General features: G+C 36.5%; 1 long non-coding RNA gene across 2 annotated transcripts in view; it reads left to right on the top strand.

Annotated features, from left to right (window-relative positions):
• Positions 1-18,104, top strand: part of LOC141579813 (uncharacterized) — a 43,207-nt gene extending 25,103 nt beyond the window's left edge. For both annotated transcript variants that reach the window (XR_012511826.1, XR_012511825.1), the window contains one exon: positions 17,551-18,104. This is a non-coding gene — a long non-coding RNA (uncharacterized LOC141579813). The remainder of the gene's footprint in view (positions 1-17,550) is intronic.
• Positions 18,105-23,171: the final 5,067 nt, after the last annotated feature.

The raw sequence follows: 23,171 nt of genomic DNA, 5'->3' as shown, positions 1-23,171 counted from the left end.
GAGCCACCAGATCACAAGAGTATGTACTATCCCTCTTTCATGTGTTCTCCAGACCCTCACTCCGATCTCCCTGGATTAGCACACAGCGACCTCTAATGGACATGCTTTTTTCCCAGGATCTTCCTAAGTATTTTAAGGCAGTACAGCACATGGGGTCTCGGAGTTAGATTCTGAACTAACTCACCACCTGCAACACACAAAACAAAGCATTTGGGTTGGAGAGTGGAAAAAAAAAAAAAAAGATAAGGAAGGCAAGACTTTAACTCTTTCAGATTTTAGATGGTTTTTCACAGAGATCTTCCCTTTAAGTCCTAACTTTTTCTTTTCCTGACTCTTATTTTATATTTTCTATTTCTATAGTTGGCTCTCTTTCCAGTTTTTGTTTTAGAATTCTTACAATCTCAACTTTCGCCCTCCTTTTATACCTTCCCCAGGGTTGCTCCCCTGTTAAGGGAGATCCGGTCCTATCTTTCTCTTTGTGTTGTAAAAACACATCTTGTTTCAGCTCACTGTTAATTACCTCTTTCTGGCTATCCTTCTGAAGGCTTCTAAAGGGGAGGTGTGAATTTTAGTGTCAGGGAGCATAGAAAACATGGGAAAGTTTGGCTCAGGTTTACTTTTCACTGAAAATAGCATTGGCTAGGTGTCTTCTAAATTATGTCGGGAAAAACATCTGTCACCACCATGAGTATTAACTCTCAGAGACCTCAGTCTACTTTATGAGAGGCATGCTTCTTCCTTATATATTTGGCCCTTATTCTTGAGAAATGAAAAATGTGTATTCACTGACTCCCAAGACTATTTTGGTGACAATGGAATGCAGTATTGATTGAAAATGTCATTAACTCTGTCTGGATTATCTGATATAAATGATACTACTGTAATCTTAATTTTTCCTGACTTCCAGTGGTTTTTCCTGATAGTAGGGGAGAGTCTCCCTCAATACCGATATGATGCAGAAAAAATGGATGTGGGGCATAAGAAGGGCCGTGTCCCAGGCTTCAGCTGAGTTCCTGGGACGTGCCCGCCAAGTGTGGGTCCTTGGCTTCGTGCAGGAAAGAATTCAAGAGCGCGCCATAGTTCAGTAAAGGTAGATTTATTTAGAGAGATACATTGAAAGGCAAGAGAAAGGCCACGAGGTGTGGGGGTTGGGTGCTCAGATTAGAGTAAAAGTAGGTACACTCTCCAAAGACAGAGTGCGGCCCATCTCCGAAGCGGGGGAGAGAGAGAGGGTGGCAGTCGCAAGGCACCATGTTGTCATTTTTTATGGGCTTGGTGGCTTCATATGCTAATAATTGTAAGGACCAGTCTAACTAGCCTGGGAAGGGGCTGGGATTCCCAGGAAGTTGGCCATTTCCCACTCTTTGACCTGTTGTGGCTAGCCTTGGGGCTGCCATGGCGCCTGTGGGTGTTATTCACCATGTTAATATATTACAATGAGCGTATAATGAGCTCAATTTCTGCTAGAAGTCAAATCTCCCACCATCTTGAGCCTCAAGGCTACTGGGGGTTGAGTCTTTCACCATTTCGATGGCAATTGCTGTAGCATTCCTTGAATGGCTGTGCCCTATCCCCTTCCTGTCTCTACACAGCATTTTTTATGCAATTCTTCAATTCAAAATCCCTGAGACTTACTATTTCTATCAGTAACATCAATCTTCTCATCTTGTTTTTCAAGATTGTCCACTACCCCGCTTCAATTTCCATTTCCCAGAATATGTCTCTCTAAAATTTTGGCCATATCTCTCTTTACTCCTCCATGGATACATCCCGCTCATTCCACAAGTTCCATTTTACATCACATCCTCCATAAAGAATGCAGAGTTTAAGGGGAAAACATCAATATTTAAAAAAATACTGATTTCTAACTTTTCTAAATAAAAAGTCACACATCATATTTCTGCTTAAATGTTTCTTAGCATTCATTCCTCCTTGAATGTAGGGTTATTTATTTTCACTAAGGAAATGTTTTTATGTTACTGATTTTGTAACACTCATGTGTTTAGTGTAATAAAATATTAAAAACTCAATATTGGGTATATTCAAAAAATATATTTAATACGGTAAAGGATTTATGCCAATTCAATTACTTCTTCTCTACAACCTTTCCTCACTCACTTGAAAAGAAACATTTACATATCTATTCTCTAGTGGCTTATTAAAACATGTTAGAATAGTGCTACTCACAGTTTAGACTATAGACCTTTGTGTATCTGAAAGGGAACAGGACACTGTGCCCCTCCCCTGCTTCTTGTTTATAGGAAAGCTGAGTCTCCCAGGCCTCCCTGAGTCACAGAAGAGCAGGCGCATGCAGCTGATTAGGACAAGCCTGCAGGCTCTGGGGGATGAGGATGACAAGGACTCTGACCACCCATCTCAACAATTAACTGAGATTATTTCTTCATTTCCTGTTAAAATTTGCATGGCTGAACAGAATCTTTGGAGAATTGGGGGGGGGGGCGGGTGCTAGGTCCACTAGTTTGGAGGCATTCTGATTAAAAACAACTTTTGTTTTTGTTACCAAGGCTGTTGCCTCCAGGGCCATACCCCTGCCCCTCTCTCAAATAGAAACTAATTACTCTTATCTAAGTCTCAGGAGGCAGCTGCAGAGAAGAAATAAGCACAGGTTAATACCCACCCAGTCCAAGACCTTGGAGAGTTTGACTTCCAGTGGAACTTGAGCCTCATTATAGGCTCATTGCAATATATTAACATGCTAAATGACACACCCACCAGCACCATTACTGTTGATGATTAACATGACAACAACCAGAAAAGCCCACACAAGGACTGAAAAACTCAAGCAAGGATTGATTGGCTCCATCAAACCCTGAATGAGGACATGATGGCAGAAGCCTCCCATAAAAGTCCACGTGGCCTGATGCAGGCTGGAGCTGTCCCTACCGCCCGTCTTGGCTGACAGCTCCCCACTCCAGCACCTCTTCCTCACTCAACTGTTTTTCTTCCCTTATCCCTTCTCGAGCACTTTTCCCCTTCTGAGCAATAAAGCAGCCTTTCACTTCATCCCTCTGCCTCTGCTGTGCGAATTCTTTCACAGTCAGCGGCAAGAACCCACACTTTGGTGGGCTTCCTAATTTAGGGGTCCCTCTATCCACTAACATATCCATGAGCTATTCTTTATTGCTTCACAATAAAGTAAGAACAAAAATTGAAAGAAAGCACTTACAAACTTTTATCGTAAATTGACAGTGATTTCACATCTGTTTAATTTTGTAATTCTAAAAAATACAGCTGGGTCTTGAGTTCTGCATGTCTTGTTTTATTTATTTCATTTTCATAGGAGCTAATTTTAGTATAGTGTATAGATAGGGTTTTCCATAAAAAAAGAACCTATAAGATATATATATATATATATATACACATATATGTGTATATATCCATAATCACCATCCCTTATTATGAACAATGGGCTCATGAGATTATGGAGAGGTACAACCCCAACATCTCCAGGGTAAGTTGGCAGACTGAAAGTCCAGAAGAACTGATGGCTTAGTTCCAGCCTGAGGTTGGAAGAGCCGGTGGTTCCAGTCTGACAGCTGTAGACTTGAGACCCAGGACTAGCTGATGTTTCAGTTGAAGTCTGAAGACAGGAAAAACCAATGTCTCCACGCCAAGGCAGTCAGCCAGAAGGAATTCCCTCCTATCTGAGCGAGGGTCAGGACTTCTCTTCTACTTAGGTCTTCAATCCATTGGATGAGGCCCACCCACATTAGCTGAGGGGCAATCTGCTTTATTCTGTTAATTTCATCACAAACACCCATAGAATGTTTGACCAAGTATCTGGGCACTCCACGACTCAGTCAAACTGACATATAAAATTAACCATCGTGGTATTTTTTTTTTTTTAATTATCTACCTGTGATAAATTAGAATTTTTTTAAAAGACAAATCACCAGTTAAAGTGACCCTTCAACACCCAGATACTTCCTCAACACAACTGGACCAGCAGTGGGCATCAGAGGAGCTGATTTACATAGAGTCCAAAGTTTCCCAACTGCAAAGCTTTCCATGAAAGAGGAAAAGATCTAAAGCCCACCCAATTCAGGTGATCAATTTACGGGAAGTTTATCAACATTGAACACAGAAACAGGGCTTTAGAAGGTCAGTACTAAAAACAAAACAGATAAAAACACAGCCTTACCCTGGAGGAACTATTTGGGAAAGCTATTTCAAACCCAAACCAAAAGCATCCAACTCCAAAAAGAACTCAGAATCCTGAGCTATCAGCAGGCACATGTGCAGCCAAGGAACTGGGATAAGATCAGAAGACAATTTGGCCGGAAAGGCATCCTTGCTGCAGCGGCCAGCGCATCCCAGCCTCCTCAGGTTTCATCGTCCTACCATTTAAACTGACAAATGCGTAGAGTAGCCTTTGCAAGGGCATGTGGTGCAATGGCAATACTGGAATGTTTTAGAGCTCTTTTACGAGCCAATTCAAGAGCTCATGGGAAAAGTATAGAACAATGTTTTCCATAAAAATATAGAAGGAACTATATTTGTTTTTGATTAAGGCATTACAGGCACATATCAATATCCAACTTAGATGAAGTGTCTATTCTTGCTTATATCTTGAGTTCTAAAACATGGAATTTTCCCAGTTTTTTTTTTTAATTTTAGTTTGCTTTGATTTTTTTTAAATTGAAATATAGTTAGTATACATTCATGTCAATTTCTTTTTTGTCTTTTTTATTTGAATTCATTTTATTATTTTTTAAATTATGTTTTGTGAGAGGGAAGTAATTAGGTTTATTTATTTATTTTTTTAAATGGAGGTGCTGGGGATTGAGTCCAAGACCTCACGCATGTTCAGCATGCATTCTACCACTGAGTTATACCTTCCCCACCTTCTCCTAGTCTTTTGAATCAAAACAAGTTCATCTGTCTTCTTAGAGATCCTTGCAATTTTGTGTTACTACTCTTTGAGGTCAATAAAATGTCTTTTAAAAAGTCCAACATAGGGATGGAGTTTGATTATACTAAAATTTATTGAGACAAATCTTTGCCAGGCACTAGACTAAGTATCTGAGTATAGCAATACATAATTTAGATTAAACCTTACAACCACACTCCGAGGTAAGCGTTCTTAGCTTCACTTTATGGAGGAAGATATTAAAGTTCAGAAAGTTAAATATCTTGTCAACAGTTGCTCAGATATTAAATGACAGCCCAGGATTTGATTCCAGATCAACACAGCCTCATTGCTATGATCCTGGCAATGACGAAAGGGCAGGGGTGAGAGCAGAAATGACATGGAGGGAGGGGGGAGGGGGAGGAAGGAGGAGGGGCCAGAAAGCAAGAAGGAGAGAGGGACAACCTTCGTATGCATTTTCACAATTTGTTGCTCACAGCTGCTGACCCAATGCTGTGAAAATAAAGACAAGATTATAAGATTCTCAAAGCCAAACCATCTGAATGCATTTCCAATTGGTTTGCACTGACATGGTATTCGGATAGGGCTGAGTAAAATGGTCGTTACTTGGTGACAATCAACTCGTCATGATCACTCCTAGGGAGCTGGCAAACTTGGCAATGTTTTCCTTAGTGTATGTGGGAGCACAAAGAAGCATTTCATATCTGGGAATTAGACAGGCTGTTGTCCCGGTGATATATAATCTGATCGTCAGGAATGAGGATGAGAGAGGGAGGTTGTCCTCTACGCCTGGCTGGTTTAACGTGGGACCGAGCCGGTGTTTTATCACCACTCTAAGAAGGCATCATCATTTAGGTATATAAGAATTACTCAGGTAAACTTCAGTCCAGTTAAGGCCAGGAGGCTTGTGCATTCTATAAAATCAATCAGTCCTTACCATTTTTTTTTTTTTTTTTTTTTTTTGCTTCTACGATATGCTTCTTGGTAAGTTAAAAAAAAATTAAAGGCAATATACCTACGTGAAATGAAGGGAGACAGTTGACTGATGATAGTGGCTCCAGTTTTCCCCAATAAATTTTATCTTGAGTGATTTCATAACGCTTTTCCTCGCCATGTGTATTTACTGACAGTTGCATATACAGCCCTTGCTCTGGTTATCATCAAAGCATTGAATATATTAAGAAACCTATCTCAGACCGACCGAGTTTCTAAAGGTTGAAAGAGGTCTATTTAAGAAAAAAAAAAAAAAACATCATTTTTGAACTTAAGCTTCTGCTGTCAAAGCATTGATAACAAGTGGAAATATGCTTCCCTTGGATTTGCATAAGGATAGTAGTCACTGTTATTCCAATGAGGAACTCTTTATTTAAAATGGGAAATAGAGAATCAAGGGAAATAAGAAATAGGAGTCACACTTCAATTTATGTTTGGTTAAAGAATAAACAATTTTCTTGAGTGGAGTGGACCAGTGCTTGTTGAAACTTTTTCTTTAAGGGAAATTAAACTAATAGCTGCTTTTCTTTAGGGACAACTGTATTGTTTTTCTGTTCTATTACGTACGCCAAGCCTTCGCAACATTTCTTCTTACAGCAGCACAGCTAAGTAAACAATGAACAGTAGTTAATAGAACATGGAGGTCAGTGCTAGAAATGAACTAACATTCCACAGCCCCATCTGTTAAGCACAAGTTAATGTACAAGATCTTTTAGCATTTATCACTTAGTAGCTGTAAATCTTTTCAAGGGGTGTTAATGTCATCATTTAACTGGAGTAATTGTCTTATAATTCTAATAGCGTTTAGGGGTAAGAATGTTTCCTGAAAGCTTAATCTAGAGTTTGGCTTCCATGTTAATATACTTGTATTAGTTTGCTAGGGCTGTCAAAACAAAGTATCACACACTGGGTGGTTTAAACAACACACACTTATGTTCTTGTAATTCTAGGGGCTAGAAGTCCAAGATCAAGATGGCAGCAGGTCTGATTTCTCCTCAGGACTCTCTCCTTGATTGACAGATGTCTCCTTCCTCATCGTGTCTTCGCATGGCCTCTTCTCTGTACAGAGACACCCCTGGTGTCTTTCTCTCTCTTTATGTTCTCTTCCCTGCTTCTTATAAGGACACCAGGCAGATTGAATTAGGGTCACCTGAATGGCCTCATTTTAACTTAATTGCCTCTTTAAAGGCCCCTATTTTCAAATACAGACACAGGCTGACACAGTGAGAATTAGGACTACAACATATGAATTGGGTGGGAGTTGGGAGGCTGCACAAATCAGTCCACAACACCACTATGTTGTATCTTTTATGCGATTTAATCCTGGTGGGTATGCCCCTTTTTGTATTCTTCTCTGCCAAAGAACTAGAAGTCTTTATTTTTTCTGAAAGATGAATGTTTATCCTTTCTTATCATCACTTTCCCCTATTTTAAAGGACATGCAAGATGATCAGTTCCATGAGATTGTACAGATACCAGTGTTTCAAAGTAAAACTTAGAAATAATTAAAATTGGAATGGTAACATTTTACAATTAATTTGAGGTCATGCAGTGATTTTTGTTACCTTAGGATGAAGAAGAATTTCTAACAACAAGAACATCAAAGTAAAAAAAAAAAAAAAAAAAAGATTAAAATACTGAAAATTTTGTTACAACGAATGCTTAAGCATTTATATTCAGTAAAAAAGTATTAGAGTCAAAGATAACAGATCATAGATTGAAAAGGGTTTTTTGTTTGTTTGTTTGTCTTGTAGGAGATAAAAATGATGAGAGAACTTCTATGTGGAGTAAATAGTGAACTTATGCATATCAGCTTAGGTGTATCAGTTTATTAGAGAAAATAAATCATGCGATTTACAGAAGAGGAAACAAAAAGCTAGCAGGCACATTTGAGACATGCTCAAGTTCATGTATTAATTGAAGAGTGAAAGAATTGAAAATGAAAACGTGAGACATTATTTTTTATCTATTGAAAGCTGGATTAATTGCAAGCGTTAGTGAGGATGTAAGGATGTAGGAATGTTCATGCACTGTTGGTAAGAGAAAAGGTTGGCATCTCCATCCTGGAGATCAAATTGTTTATAATCTGTATGAATAAGTTCAGCCTACAACCCAATAAGGCCTCTCCTAAGGGATTCTCATAGAGATTTCTAATGGAAACAAACAAGAGTATTTTTGACAGCATTCTTGTGAGTGTAGAGAATTAGAGTTAATCATGGTGTCCATCACTGTCGGAATGGATAAGTAAAGCATAATTAATACACTCCATGGAATTCAAGTAGAAGTCAGAAGCAATGGAATGTATCTATACATAAAAACACGGAAAGAATTTGAAATTCTAGTGGAACAAAGTAAGAACAATGAGATGTATGACACAAATAATTTTTGTGCATTAAAATATATGCACACAAAGCAACAATATACATTTTATGGCAACACATAGGAAAATTGCCAATGGATACGAGGAGGGAAGGACAGTCAATATTAAATGGAAAAGACAAACATAATGAGCATAGAGCAGAACAACTAGTATAATCAGCTCAACCCCGTGCACTAACATATAAAAGAAGAGATTGGACTTCTAAGAAATCTTGCAGAGTTGAATTTATACTTGGGAAAAATGCCTTTACAATAACATATAAACATTTTCTGGAATCAACACATTTTCTCTAAAGGAAAATTTCTTTGAATAAAATGGTGACCATCATAAACTTCTGGCAAAGGGACAGTTTTAATAGATAAGCCTTGACTTCTTTTTTTTTTTAATTTTTTATTGAAGTGTAGTTGATTTACAGTGTTAGTTTCATGTATACAGCAAAGTGATTCAGTTACACATATACATACATATATATTTTTTTCTTTTCAGATTCTTCTCCAATATATGTTACTACAAAAAATTGAATAAGGTTCCCTGTGCTTCACAGTATGTCTTATTGTTTATCTTTTTATATACAGTAACATGTTTTTTTTTCTGAGATAAAATTTTCCTTGTTTTTATATTCTTTTTCATTAAAGGTTATAACAAGATATTGAATGTAGTTCCCTGTGCTCTACAAAAGAAATTTGTTTTTTACCTACTTTTATATATAGTGGTTAACATTTGCAAATCTCAAACTCCCAAATTTATCCCTTCCCACCCCTTTTCCCCTGTAACCATCAGATTGTTTACTATGTCTGTGAGTCTGTTTCTGTTTTGTAGATGAGTTCATTAGTGTCTTCTTTTTTTTTTTCCCTTTTGACTTCTTCTAATTCATTTCATTGAAGCTTGTGTCCAGTTGTTCACAGCCTACTGCTTTTTATCAACACTCAACTTTTAGTTGTTTTGTGACAATAGGTTCTGAGTTTTATTTCTTTATCTAATAATGGAGACTTTTTTCATATTTAGTCTTCATTTTACCATTATAATTCAGTTCAATTCATTCCAAATCAATTCAGAATTAATTTTTTATTGTGGTATATTGTTTTAGTCCAGTTGGAGATGTGAGAAAGAATAAGAAAAACTTGGTATCTCAGCTACCAGGTTAGTTCCTCATGCACCCTTTTCTTCTAAGAAATTCCTACAAATCACTATAAAGAAATAGATCCCAACTGCACCCAAACTCTCAAAACACAAACCAAAAAAGGCCCATGGAGAAAAACATGTGCAAGTGAGACTCTGTTTAGTCCACATGCTTTAAATTTTACTTCTTTCAGATCTAGCCTATATGTTATCAGTGGAGTACTTTTCCTAAAACGCATATGTGAGTCTTCACACAATTATGCACTTTGCTTAGGTAGCAAAGACCAGAGCGTCTCTTCTAACATTCATTGCTCTGGCTTATCCAGTCTTTGTCTCTTGTCCTAACCTCAAAACAGGTCTTAATTAAGAATTATCAGTAAGGGAAAAATTCTTACATATTCCCTAAAAGTATGCACCCTATTTTAATTGTTCTTCTCTATCTGATAATTAAATCCATACAGATGTTTTAAACTCTGTATGTTTCCTCCTCTTGTTAGAGACATTTCTTCAGTGGAATGTCCTAACTTATTTTGTTTGAGTATCAGAATTTGTAATTCTTTGGTGAATTAAAGTGATTTTGCCTTGTTTCTGGTGTTATGCATGTGAATATTTTTGTTTCCACTTCTGGATGAAAATTCAACTCTTACGAGGTGGGCTATGCTTTTATAATTTCTGAATAACCCCTCCTCCCACCTCTAGCTCTTCATCTGTTTCCTGCATCCCATAAGTATTCAGTGAGTCTTGGTTAACTCAAAATGACAAAAGTTTAAATAATTTTATAAAATTGTCCTAGTAATTCAATTCTATATTCCTGTTGCTTATACTCATTAAGTAATTTATTGTCATTTAGTTAGACAAAACTACAACTGTCTTATGTGTTGACCAAGGTGAAGAGAGATGGCTAAAAACTTCTGGTACAGTTGAAAACATATTGACCATAATATTTTGGGGTAGGAAGGCACTGTGGTGTGGATCTCTCTCACTGGAGGCAAGGCAACAATCCTAGGGATCTGAAAATCTGAGAATCAGAAAAAAATAACTTTATTGCTTTGCCAGGCAAAGGGGAGTCAAACCAGACTAATGACTTAGAGACTATGAATCAGTCTTGAGGTTGATGTCCTGAGGTTTTGTACAAAAAATGGACGAAACATAAAAGTGACAACAACCAGGGCATTTTCCAGGGTGCTGTATTCTTCTTAATCTTGATAAATCTACCTGGCCTCATGGAGAAACTCTGGAGGGTCTGTTCATTCTTCTGAGGCTCTCAGCCCATGACCACCCTCCTGGAACACAGCTTCTGGGTTAAAAGGTAAACTATTCTGGACAAAGACAGTATAGAGAGTGGAGAATGCAGTGGAAAGGTTGGGGGCTGTTTAGCACAAAAGCAGTGGAGCAAGTGAAGCAGGGACGCGGGTTTGTCAGAGAAAAGAGAAAAACAAGTTGCAAGAATTTTAGGTGAGAATCAATCAGCAAACAGCTTTAACGTCAAGGATGCATTTTTGTTAGTTTGTCTTCTACTCTTTCACTTGCCACATTTCCAGGTGTTTGCATTCATAATTGTATCCTTTTAAAACTCTACAAGTAGGTACTAGTTTTTACCCTTTTTTACACATGACAGTATTAAGACCTAGAAAGTTTAAGTAATTTCCCAGTGTCACGTATCTAATAAGTGGCAAAGCTGGGCTCCGAACCCAGGGAATGGGATCCCTTTGTCTGTGCTCCTAAACTCTACACGTTTCAGTTCTCATGATGTAATCCTGACTACCAGTTTGATTCCCAAGATACAGGACCAGAACAGTCCCATTCTAGTGGACATCTGTAAAGCTCTTTCTTCCTCTAAGAACATATATTTCCCTGCACCTAGAGGCTACATGAAAAAAGAAGATAGGGAGGAAGAAAAGGTCCCTTTTGAAACAGGAGAAATAGCCCTGATTTGAGTGTTTAACTTTAAAATTCTGACTACAGATTCAAAAAAGATTGAGAATGCAAAGGCAAAGTTTGAAAAATGAGAAGACTGAGGTATTATTTGGCAAGTTGAAATCCTCCAGCCCCTATGCTGTATTCTGTAAGTAGAAAGAGAAGTTAATTTTTAAAAAATGACATCAGTTGTAGAAAGCAAATAATATCACTTTTTTGTACATCTAGATAGTGGAATATGAACCACATCCCTCCTCTCCCACTGTACATACCTATTATGTGAAGTAGACTATAAGAACAGTCAAGTCACACATTCATTGCATTTGGATATGATTCTTATTCCACAAATTTCACTCTACAGGAAATATCAGATATTTTTTTAAACTTTAAATCAAATCTACTTGATTCAAATCCTTAAAGTCCTTTGATTCCAGTGGAATGGAGGCAAGTTGACTTCATGATCCATTACCCACGCAGACAGACCTTAATCACATTCTTGAACTACCTTTTCTTTTTTTCACTTCTCTTATCCCCAACCCCTGGCCAATAAAGGACAGTTCCCCCCTTCCCTCTCTTTTTAAGATATTTAATATATTCCTTTCTGAGATTTGGCAAGAAAGAATAGATTGATGGCTGGCTGGCCAGGTCAATCTTTTACTAATATTTTGAAGTGTTGAAAAACGATATTAATTGCATAGCTAAAAATCTGGATTCTCCTAAAAAATGGACCAATCTGGCCAAACTGGGTCTCCAATTCCTCTTGATAGCATGAGCTGGAGCACAGTATCCCTGCCCAATCTAGATGAGCCTTGCAAGTTTCCATCTCCCTCACCAGTACCAAGTAGTTCTCAGGACACTATTTCAACGATCACTTCCACTTGTCATCGTATTTGCACTGCTAACTTCCTTGTATAACAGAAAGATTTCCCTATGGCCATGCCACTTTTGACCATGAAAGCGTTAACATTTCCCTTAGTTTGACTAAATCTTAGGCTTCTTCCTGACTATAAATCTCTGATCTCCTATTTTTTGGAGCATTTATTTACAAAATTTGAGATTGTGAATTCTTTCTCTGCCCCTTCGTGATGTAAAGCTTCTCTCAGGCTCTTGCCAGTTTTATAACCCAGAAAGGTCTTTCTCAAGGACCTGGGAGCCATTCCTTTAAAATGTAATCATCCAGGGAATTAGTGCCCCTGCCTCCCAGTCTCTGTGGGATGGTAGAGCCTAACTTTGATGAGTGTCGATCAACAAACACAGATGGTCTAACCACATCGACCAGCCTCCCCATCACATCCTCTTGTGTATTTTCGTTAGCTCATCCCACCTTGTTTTAGCAAAGTTAAGTTCAATCTCCCTTTCTTATTGCAACAATCTTGGCCTCTTTAACTTGGTACGATTTTTCTTTGACAATATCAAAAGAAGAAAAAATAAATGAAACAAAATTCTAAATTAAAAAAAGAGGGGCAGTATACCCCTTAATGATAGCAAAGACTATTCCTGCATGAATAAACATGCAACCACATTGAATCTATATGGGAAAAATTAAACCCAGTCTTCTTTGTTCACGTAGGTGCTGCCTGGTTCTGTCGGTATTTGAATTTGTGATCCTTAGTTTCTACTTTCACAAAAGCCAGAAAGAGAGGTTATTTTCAAATGCCTTCTGCTGGAGGCCTTGAACAGCCCCTGAGGCAAAGAAACACAAAAGCTTGCTCAGAATGGGAGAGAAAAATGCAGAGCACAAAACACAGTGAACTCTCTTTCTTCCTCAGTAGAGAAAACAAAACACAAATACATTTTCCAATAAATTATCCTGCCGCATAGTATTAGTAAGGCACAGGGTTTTCTGCTCATCTTTCTTCCATTTGTGTTTGTGAATAAGATACAAGAGGGATCCATGACTAGCTTGCTTTTCCTGTTTTGTAGTTTTTAATAAAGATATGGCACTTTGATTTTTATATCTGTAGGATTTAAATTACAATGTGGATACTTTACCAGGTGAAAAGCAATTTGAAATACTTTGAAATCTACTAAGATTCCTGGATGAAAGGGACTAGATAAATACTGATACTGATTCTTACCAAGACCAGAAGGCACTTGAGTTTCTTCTGTGATTTTTTTTTAATTGAAGTATAGTCAGCTTACAATGTTGTGTTAATTTCTGGTGTATAGCATAATGATTCACACACACACACACACACACACAAACATGCGTGTATATATATATATATATATATATATATATATATATATATATATATATATATATACACATATATATATATATTTCCTTTCATCTTCTGTGATTTTTAAAAGACCTTCTGTCCTGCTTGTTAATTTCCTTGAAATTCTGCATACTATTTTCCACTAATCTGTTTTGTAGTGTCATCTTGATTTACATTTGCTATTGCTAAAGGTGTTCTCCAGAAAGGAGTGATAAATCACACGCATATTCCTTCATTTATCATCCTCATTACTCAACATGAATGTACTCAATTTCCAACATATGGAATTGATTCTAGTGCTTTTGGTTCAAAACTGGCCATATAGGTCACCACATAATAAGTTCATCATTTCTATGCGTTATCGTAACATGTGAGTTATCATAGGCACATGTCTACTGTTTATTTCTCAAAAGAGAAAATTCTTATACCGCCTCGTGTCATCCTTATTCATAGAAGAGCTATACTTGGGAGGTCGTGACACAACAGATCATCTCTTCCTCATCAGTAAGGTATTTTCTTTTTTTTTTTTTTTGAAATCTAAGTCATCCTTCTACATTCTGTGACTCTTCAAGATGCCTGCCTGAAAGTAATACATCACGATACTGAGAAACTGGCAAAGATCAGACAGCCCTGTCTTGTCCAACCTCGTCTTCTCATTACTGATAGGTGCCTGAGTATTGTAACTCATCTATTACACACCTAGAGTGGAATTCAGGTACATGGAAAATGTGCTGTACAGAATAATTTGGTTTTAAATTGAGATGCCTTTGGTTTTCTTGTATAGAATTTAAAGTTGAGAAGTAAATTCAGTTCAGCAGAGCCCACATTGTCTGAAAACACCACATTGCTCTAATTAACTGAAGATGTGTTTTTGCCCATGTATATGTTGATATATATTTCTTTTTCTTTTTTTTTTAAAATGTTTGGTCCTAAGCAGCAAATTAGCCATTATTTTGTATTGTTCCATAGGACGTATCCTAGGGAGTTAATTTCTTTAAGTTTTCTTCATCACTTATCCTAAACTCTAATTAGAGAAAACTTACATGATTGTTTTCAACACTTTTAATCTTTAAGCTACAGTGGATAATAGAGAATATTTTCTAATTTATTTTATTTATATTTCCTGATGTTTTGCCTAAAATAATCCAAAATTTCTAACAAATTAGTTTGTGTATTTTAAATATATAAAGCATTAATTAGTTTTATGCTATTTAAATTATAGGACCACTTCAAGAAGGACTCATTCATGGACAGTCCAACTACAAACACTATAAAATATTGCATTAAATATTATTTAAAAGCAGTATAAATATGAATATCTTGCTAGCTTATCTGTTTTGAGGCTCTTTGGCACAGATTTATGTTGTGTCAAAATTCAAATGATAATACATGATGAGGAGATGTCTTAGTCCTCAAAAATTCAAGACCTCTCAAATAAGAAACAAAGATGAGAATACAGAAGGAGAGGAGTTTTTACTAATGGCTTTTAATTCAGTTGTCTCCAATTATCCAAAGATATTTCTCATTTTTTAATATGTACTCTTATACATATATGTATTGAATGTGATACTTTTGAAAACAAATTAAATAACAACATTAGTAAGAATGTAATTTTATATTGTTTAAACTAAACGAGTGAATTTTAATATATAGAGATGTTGGATGACTATACATTGCTTATATTTTTCTCTAGTTTTCTTCTCTCTTGTCCCATTTCCCCAAAAAAGGAGGACTAGGCAGGCTAAAAACAACAACAACAACAAAAAACACACTTTTACTCTTTTACTCTTAGTTTTACATTGATTTGAAAAAAAATCATAGGCACCAAGTTATTACAAAACAAACTGAAATGAACAAAACCTTCAACCAACCATGACCAAATTAACAAATGACTGAAAGATGACAAGAAATACATGTATTACTAGATGTAGTGGTGTGTGTAGGTCAAGACAAGCAAACAAAATCAAATGGGGAGACAGAAACACACCAGGTAGAAAATATGTGATTGATGGAAAATGACTAGTTGTTAAAGTACTTAAAATTTTGCTTTTTAAAAAAAAAATATCCTAATGAAGAAAGGATGAATCATTGTTTACAATTAATGCAACCATCCTTCCACCTCCTCTCTCTGCTTCCTACACATACCCATATCCAAAGTACTCTGAAAGCTTGCAGATTTTTTATTCTTTCTTTGTATTGATTCTTAGTTTGAGCTCAGTCAAAAACATAATCCTTCATTAAGATAAATATAAAACCTATTGAGGTAAAGAAAGATTCATCTCTTGAATACTTATGCAAACTAGCTTCTTAATGCACTAGTCAAAGCACCAGATACAATGAGAAGAAATATTTGGATGTAAGATGTTAAACTAAGAATGGTATGATTCAACCTTTTGATCTTACTCCTCTTGTAATGTCATTATTTCTTAGTTTAAGGTTTTAATTATATTCCTAGTACAATTTTTTTTTTCAAATGCTCTCAGGCATATCAAAATCCAATGAGATAAACTTAGATGTATGGTATTTATAAATAAATCCATGTAAAGATAACCTGGTTATAGTACATACATGAATGAAACCTAAGAATCTAACCTGAGTAGTTTGTCTCAGACTTTTTGTGAGCAAAGATGGGAATCTGTCACAATTTTTCACTGGTAAGAGTGAGCAATTGTTTTTTATGTTAATTAAGCCAAATCAGTATATCAACCAGAACTATAACCAAATGAAGGTAGAATCTTTAAGTTACATTTCTCATCCTTACCTAATTCTTCCTGCTCAAGAGTCAGTTTAAGAATTTTTGGAAATCCTTTAACTTCTATCATTACTGTTTAAAAAGTACAGAAGCCTCACTCGTGTAATTGCTTTTACTATGCATTATTTAAGATACACTAAATGGATGTTTTGAGGAAATAAATGAACTTTTAGACATTTGAAGTAATTATGTCAGCTAAAGTTATGAGAAACAAATTATAGGCACAGCATAGAAAGAATTATTTAAAATATCACCTGGAACAACAAATTCTGTCTCCAAAGTAAGTAGGATCCAGATATCGGAATTAATTCATTGTCTCTCACCCTTGGTATTTAAATTCATAAGATGCTCATTCTTGAAAAACCAAAGCACATCTGGTCTAGTGATGTCCACAGTTGAAAGAAATTCGGGTTATTAAGCTAATATCTGTAATGTCTGTGTGCACTGATGGCAAACCTACTGCCAACATTCTAAGAGAAAAGCATCACACACTTTCAATATCTTCTATAATCCATGACGTCACCAACTGATTGTGAAACAAAACATTTTACTCCTCGTGGCCTCCAAAACCTTACTTATCACTTAAAGTGCTTGTAATTGTTTATATTTATTTTCATTTGTTTTTTTTACTAATTTTAGTGGGTTCTGGAATAAACAACTAGGATGCTATCTTGTTAGGAAGGGTTTTTACAACTGACATGGAGAAAGTCATTTGTCCCAGGCACTTGGACGTCCTGATTCCTGGGGCAAACCTGAACAGACATTTCAAGCAAGGCTGGATTATAAAACAATCTACAAGCCATTAGCTGTAGCTATAGTAAACCTGTAGCAATCAATCCCAATGCCTGGGTCAACCAAATGAGGTAGAAGGACTGAATTGCCCGAAACTATGGGTTATTGGAAATCTCACTGATAGGAAACATCAGGAAAATGAATGCTCATCTTCTCAACGTTTACTGGGAGGAGAATCTCTCATCCTAATTTATTTTGCTCTGGCTTTGTAAAAGTGAATCAGCTGATTTTTCTCTGATATGTATTAAACTGCTTCTGAGAAAATGACTGCAAAATGTCAGCCAATGTGTTATTTTTAAGAGTCAAGCTACTTAAATTATTTAACTGATGTGGTTTATAGCATTTTAAATTAAAAACATATTTTGGTCCTATTCTATATCTTATCTTTTGCCAAAATATTTTATTCGTTAAGCCCAACCCTCTGTAACTTCTGTTTTTGCCATGGAGTTGAATAGACTTTGTTTACTGCCGTTTATCTTGGCAGGTGTGGAGCCAGTCCTCCAGGCGGATGTGCTGCTGGAATCACAGGCCCTGGGCAGGTCACTGTGAATGAAAATTATGGCCTGCCAATCAGCCAGCAAAGGATGCTGCAGCCATCAGGTCATCAGCCACTAACTCCACCCACTTCAGTGAGCAGGAGGGAACTCAAGATGAAGACAAGCAGGCAGCCCAGCCTGTGCTGCCACCCCCAGCGGTACACCCTGAGGGAACTCAGGATGGGAATGAACAGGGTACCAGCCCTAGATAGCTAGATGCCTATTAAAGGAGTAATTTTATTGAACCCAGACTTTTGCATCTTCCCATAGAGAGAAAAGTGCTAAATTCCTTTACTTGAGATATCTGATTTTCTTTAATTAACAGTAATCTTTTGATGTTCTGACTACCTGATCTTTGTTGCAAAAACTCCTCTGTCTCCTGGCTCCTCCCTTGCCTCTTCCAAGGAGATGCTCAGAGTGATCTGAGAGGATTTCATTCCAGTTTTGAGTCCTCAGAAATGTCCGGTGAATAAAGCTCACTTTCAACTTTTAGGTTGTTTATTTCTTTTCAGAAGACGTCAGGATGAGCTTTCTCACAGCTGCAATCGCAGCTGGCCTGCCTCCCCAGGGCTGAAGGCAGAGGCGTCTCTCTCTCTCTGCAAGTCCTATCCTAGCTTCTCCCAGGAAGACAGGTATAACACATTCTTCATGATTCTCATGAATGCAAAAGATTTATAAAATTTGATATATACATAATGTTTGTGCAATGTTCAACAATGCTTTATTAAGTATACATATATGATGATTAGTAAATTAGTACACTTTGTAACAGATATAAACATTTTTGAGTCCCTTTAGGACGTTTGACATTTTAGATAATTATCCACAAGCCTCGCATGATTGACGGTTCTGCATGTCCATGTGTCAACTGATAGCGTTCTTGATCTCAAGGCAGTTACTGTGAATCTTGTTCATAGCAACACTTGGCATGGCATTCAATGAAGCCACTTATTAATAATTATATTTAATTATAAGGATAGTAATGATTCAGTCAGTATCCTGACTGGAGAGCAGATGGCATATTGAAAATAGACCTTTGAAGATTGCTTAATAAAGGAACCGTTTACAAAGGTGAGAGCTGGTTTGAGGAAGTCAGCAAGTCATGGTGAAGTACCCTGGGAGAGTCACAGGAAGGAAGTCACTTCCACCCTCTGCCTGAATGGGTTAGGGGAGGGAGGGCTTACTGGGACCCAGCAAAAGGAGGAACTGTGGGGTGGGAGATCATTTGTTAATTCATTAAATTTGACAACTATAATTGAACACCTACTGCATAACCAAGGCACTTGGGAAACTCATCTCCTTTGGTACAGAAAGGTAGTTCCTCATAACACAGTAAGAAGGGACCTGGGGCAAAAAATACCTACACCAGTTTCTTCTCTCATTCTCCCTTCTCCTGTTGACTTTCATTGTCTGAGTCCAACCTATACCAGAAGAGGAGATTAATTCATGGTGTCAAGAAAGAGATGGGTAGACAAGCAGGTTTAGATCTACGGGGGACAAGATGAGAATAGTCAGTAAGTATTTAGTGAGCACCTGCAAGCCTTATTTCATTTAAATATTGCAACTCCATTATTTACTAGTTGGGAATTTGAACCTCAGCTTTCTAAGGACATGTAGCTGGTGAGTGGGAGAACTGAGGTTTACATTCGTATTTATTTAATTCTAACACCAATGCTGCTTTTACTTGCTGTGCCCACAAGAGCAATCAGGTGCCTCCCCAAAATCCCACTGTCTTCCTTTGCAGACAAGTACATACATGTCCTCAGACCTCACCATGACGACTTCACTTTAAGAGCACATTGAAACTTACTAGCAAGCACTGGATACAGCGGGGCACTGTCTAACTATCCACAGCCCATTCTTTTGATTTACAAAAGATGTCAGGTTTCAGCTTCTGCTTTCAAAAATCTCAGCTCCCCTAATGCTAAACATCAACATTGTATGTTTCAAGATTTGAGTTTGTTTTGCCTGTCCTGTCTCATTGCTTTAAAAAAAAAATTAGATTACCTGCATTTGTACTGTTTTCTTCTCTTAGCCTCTGGATGCTAATTTTTAATCATTCCCTACTCCTGTGTCATCTTGGCAGTTAATACCAGGTCAAGAGCATTAGACTGACAACTGAGTTTTCAACTTGGAGATCAAAGCAGGAAAGACCCTTACTGCTTACACATCTGTATTAGGACAGAGGCAAAGAGGAAGAATTTAAAACACTTAGGAATAAATAAAGGACAAGCCATGAAGCTGACGCAGTTAAATGGGGGAATTAACATATCAATATTGTCTACGTACTTGTCTTGTAGAAAGACTATGGAAATGAAGACAAGAAAACTGTATTCTCAAACTCATATGCTAATAATTACTACTTGCTCTGTGAAGAGTTGATCATTTGACCTCAGTGGACCTTGACTTGCACTAAATTGTCAAAGTAGTATTACAGACCCTCCCGATATTCTACTGGGACAAAATAAGAGATGTAAAACAGTTTAAAGTGTAAAAAACTGAATACAATTATAGGAAAGATTCTTATGAATTATTGGTCATATTCATTATTGTCCTCTTCTCCTTTTGGACTGTATATTTTTCTCTTGGGATAATACTTGTTCTATTTTTTTCCAAAAGATGTTGACTTCAATGGCATACTGCATACTGAAAAGAGAAAATGAGAGAGAGAGAAGGAGGGAAGGGGGGAGGGTAGGAGGGAGACAGAGAGAGTTATTTCCAGGTTCCAGCACATAATACAAATTTATTACCTAATTTATTTATTATTGAAAATGTATTATTAAACTGAATGAGCAGAGCATATACTTTTGCTCGAGGCAACCATAAGTCACATTCTGACAGGTTACATGTATTTAATGCAACTATTTTTTATACATGAGAAATGAATAATTTCTTTAGTAATTGCCAAATCATACACTTCCAGAAATACATGGCATCTTCTTAGGGAAATACATTTACCAAAATGTCATGTGAATTTATGCATATTTCAAGGCAAATTCAGAGAAAATATGTATAACAACATCCCAACATCCTTCCCAAAGGGTGACATTAAAGGATAGCTTCCATTTTATTGTACTATTTTTTGTGCATGTTTGAAAATTTTTGGACATTTTACATATTTCAATAAAATGTACTCAAATGCAAAATAGAAGCTAAATATATATAGTCATAAAGCTATTATGCAGTAATAAGATAAAGATTTTTTTCTTTTCTTTTCTTTTCCTTTATTTGGGGAGCAGGGCAGGATAAATCTATTTATTTGGTTTCACAATTGCCTAAAGTGATTTGATAAAGACAAGAGATCTTTATAGCATTTTAACTCTGCTTTTATGGGCCTCATCAATTGACACTTGACCAGAAAAATTAGCATAACCCTTTTACCAAATGTCAGTAATCTGAAACCAAAAGTGAAAAATGAATTTACTCTCTGGAATGTCAATGTTTCTAGGGATGGGAAGTAATTAATAGCTATATTTGATGACGTGGTATTTTTCAGTGTCATAACATGGATTAGGGGGATAGAGAGATGTATGATACAGCAGATTTTGAGGAAAAAATTCTAGTGAAGTAACTCTATTATCTCTGGTAGTCTTCACTCCCATAATACAAACCTCAGCATCCACTCCCTCAAGGAATAAATTATTATTTAGTCTTTGGCCATTTAGGTGAGAGAGTAGACTGCTCTTCAGGGTAATATATTAGACATAAAAGTGAAATATTCTGAGTAATGTGTTCTTTCCAAATGTATGTGTTCAAAAAAGTATTAAGCATTCTGGGCTTTTTTTCAGCATCATTGGAATACTTGGTTGAGCTTCACTGTACTTTAGTCTCTTACTTGTTTTAATGCCCATCAGTAGACTGAGCATATAACCTACAGGGGCATTGAGGATGGATTCAAATACATTTAAATACATAGCATGTCCTCCCCATCCTACTTCCCATCCTTGTTAAAAAATCTTACAGTCCATTGTTAATTTCTTTTTTACACTTACAGAATTCTAGACATCGTAACTTCTTTTCTTAACTATCTCTAAAACTTCTAGAAAGAGTAATTAAAACAAAGGCACTAGCACTTACTTAGGTGGAATGTCAATGAGTCACAAAGAAATAATTGAATGTCTCCTCTACACTTTGTGTTTAACTTAGTAACTGTGGAGCTGTGCCCAAATGAAGACCTCAAACACAGCCACTGGTGATTTGCAACCGTTAAGATGGTTCTATTTCAGAACTGATGGAATGGCTCTGTGTCCAGGTCAGGGCAAAACTTTTTCTCACAAGATTATTTTACAGGGGCAATGAGGCAAAAAGAAATCTATCTCTACACAATCTCCCAGAGCTGGCTTTTTTGATCATTTATTAATTCATTAATTTTGACAACTATAATTGAGCACCTGCTGCATAACCAAGGCAAGTGGGAAGCAATGACAATCCACCCTTAGAGACATTTTTGTATGAACAAGGAATTACATTATCATAAATATACCATCATAAGAGACAGATGGTAAATGCATTATGGTTAGTTATAGGTTGAAAATGTTTTATCTAGATGGGCAAATGTGAGGGAAGGGTAGGATGTTGGGGGAACAAAGACATTTTAGGCAGAAGTAATAAAACAAGGAAAGGCACAGAAGAGAAAAAGCATGTATAAGGGAAAAATGAAGGCAAAGAGAAAGAGATAGTTTCAAATTTTATGATTTAGCTTGACTCTTAATAGCTCTGAACATGGTGTTAAACAATTTATGGTTTAAATCTGGCCACCTATGAAAACCTATTTTCCTTTCTTCACAACTCTGGATGATACGTTACTTTGTTTTGTATCACCTGAGGGGGAAATCAAGAAGAATTTAATTTAACAAGTCTTTCTGAGGAACTTACAATGGGTAGATCTCAATTTGGGTTACAGAACGCATAGGCAGAAGGAACAAAATGAACACAGAAGCATAACAGCAGCAGGATATAAGGGAAGGAGGGAAAACCTGATTATGTCTGGCCTAGCTTTCACCCTCATCTAGTCCACATCATTCACAATTCACATCAAGACATCGTATAGTTATATCAATGTACTATTTTAGAACTGTGCAAATGTATATATTTTTATTTGTGTTTCCATTCAGCAAACACAATTACTTTATTAAATCTCATCTCAGTTAATAGGTTTGATGCCTTCCTAAAGCTAGGAAGGAAGGAAAGAAGGAAGGAAGAAAGAAAGAAAGGAGGGAAAAGAAAAGAAAAGGAAAGAAAAGAAAAGAAAAGAAAAGGAAAGAAAAGGAAAGAAAAGAAAAGAAAAGAAAAGAAGGAAAGAAAGAAAGAGAAAGAGGGGAAAATACCTTGAAAGTTACTTTAGTTTATCCCTAGAATTTCAATATTAAATTAGGTACAAACTCTACTCAGACATTTGGTATAATATCTGTAAAATTGGTATACTTTTTATCTTTGTAGCATTTGCTAACAAATTATGAAAATAAGGGGCTTATAAGTTTATACACTGAAAATATATGTAATATAGGGGCAAAAAGGAAGTTCTGTATTCTCTGTCCACCTCCAACTCCAGGGATCCATTGAGTGAGGA

The sequence above is a fragment of the Camelus bactrianus genome, chromosome 14 (assembly GCF_048773025.1).
Source record: "Camelus bactrianus isolate YW-2024 breed Bactrian camel chromosome 14, ASM4877302v1, whole genome shotgun sequence".
Taxonomy (NCBI): Eukaryota; Metazoa; Chordata; class Mammalia; order Artiodactyla; family Camelidae; genus Camelus; species Camelus bactrianus.
Note: the sequence above shows the minus strand (reverse complement) of the source record. Positions and strands in the feature narration are given on the sequence as shown.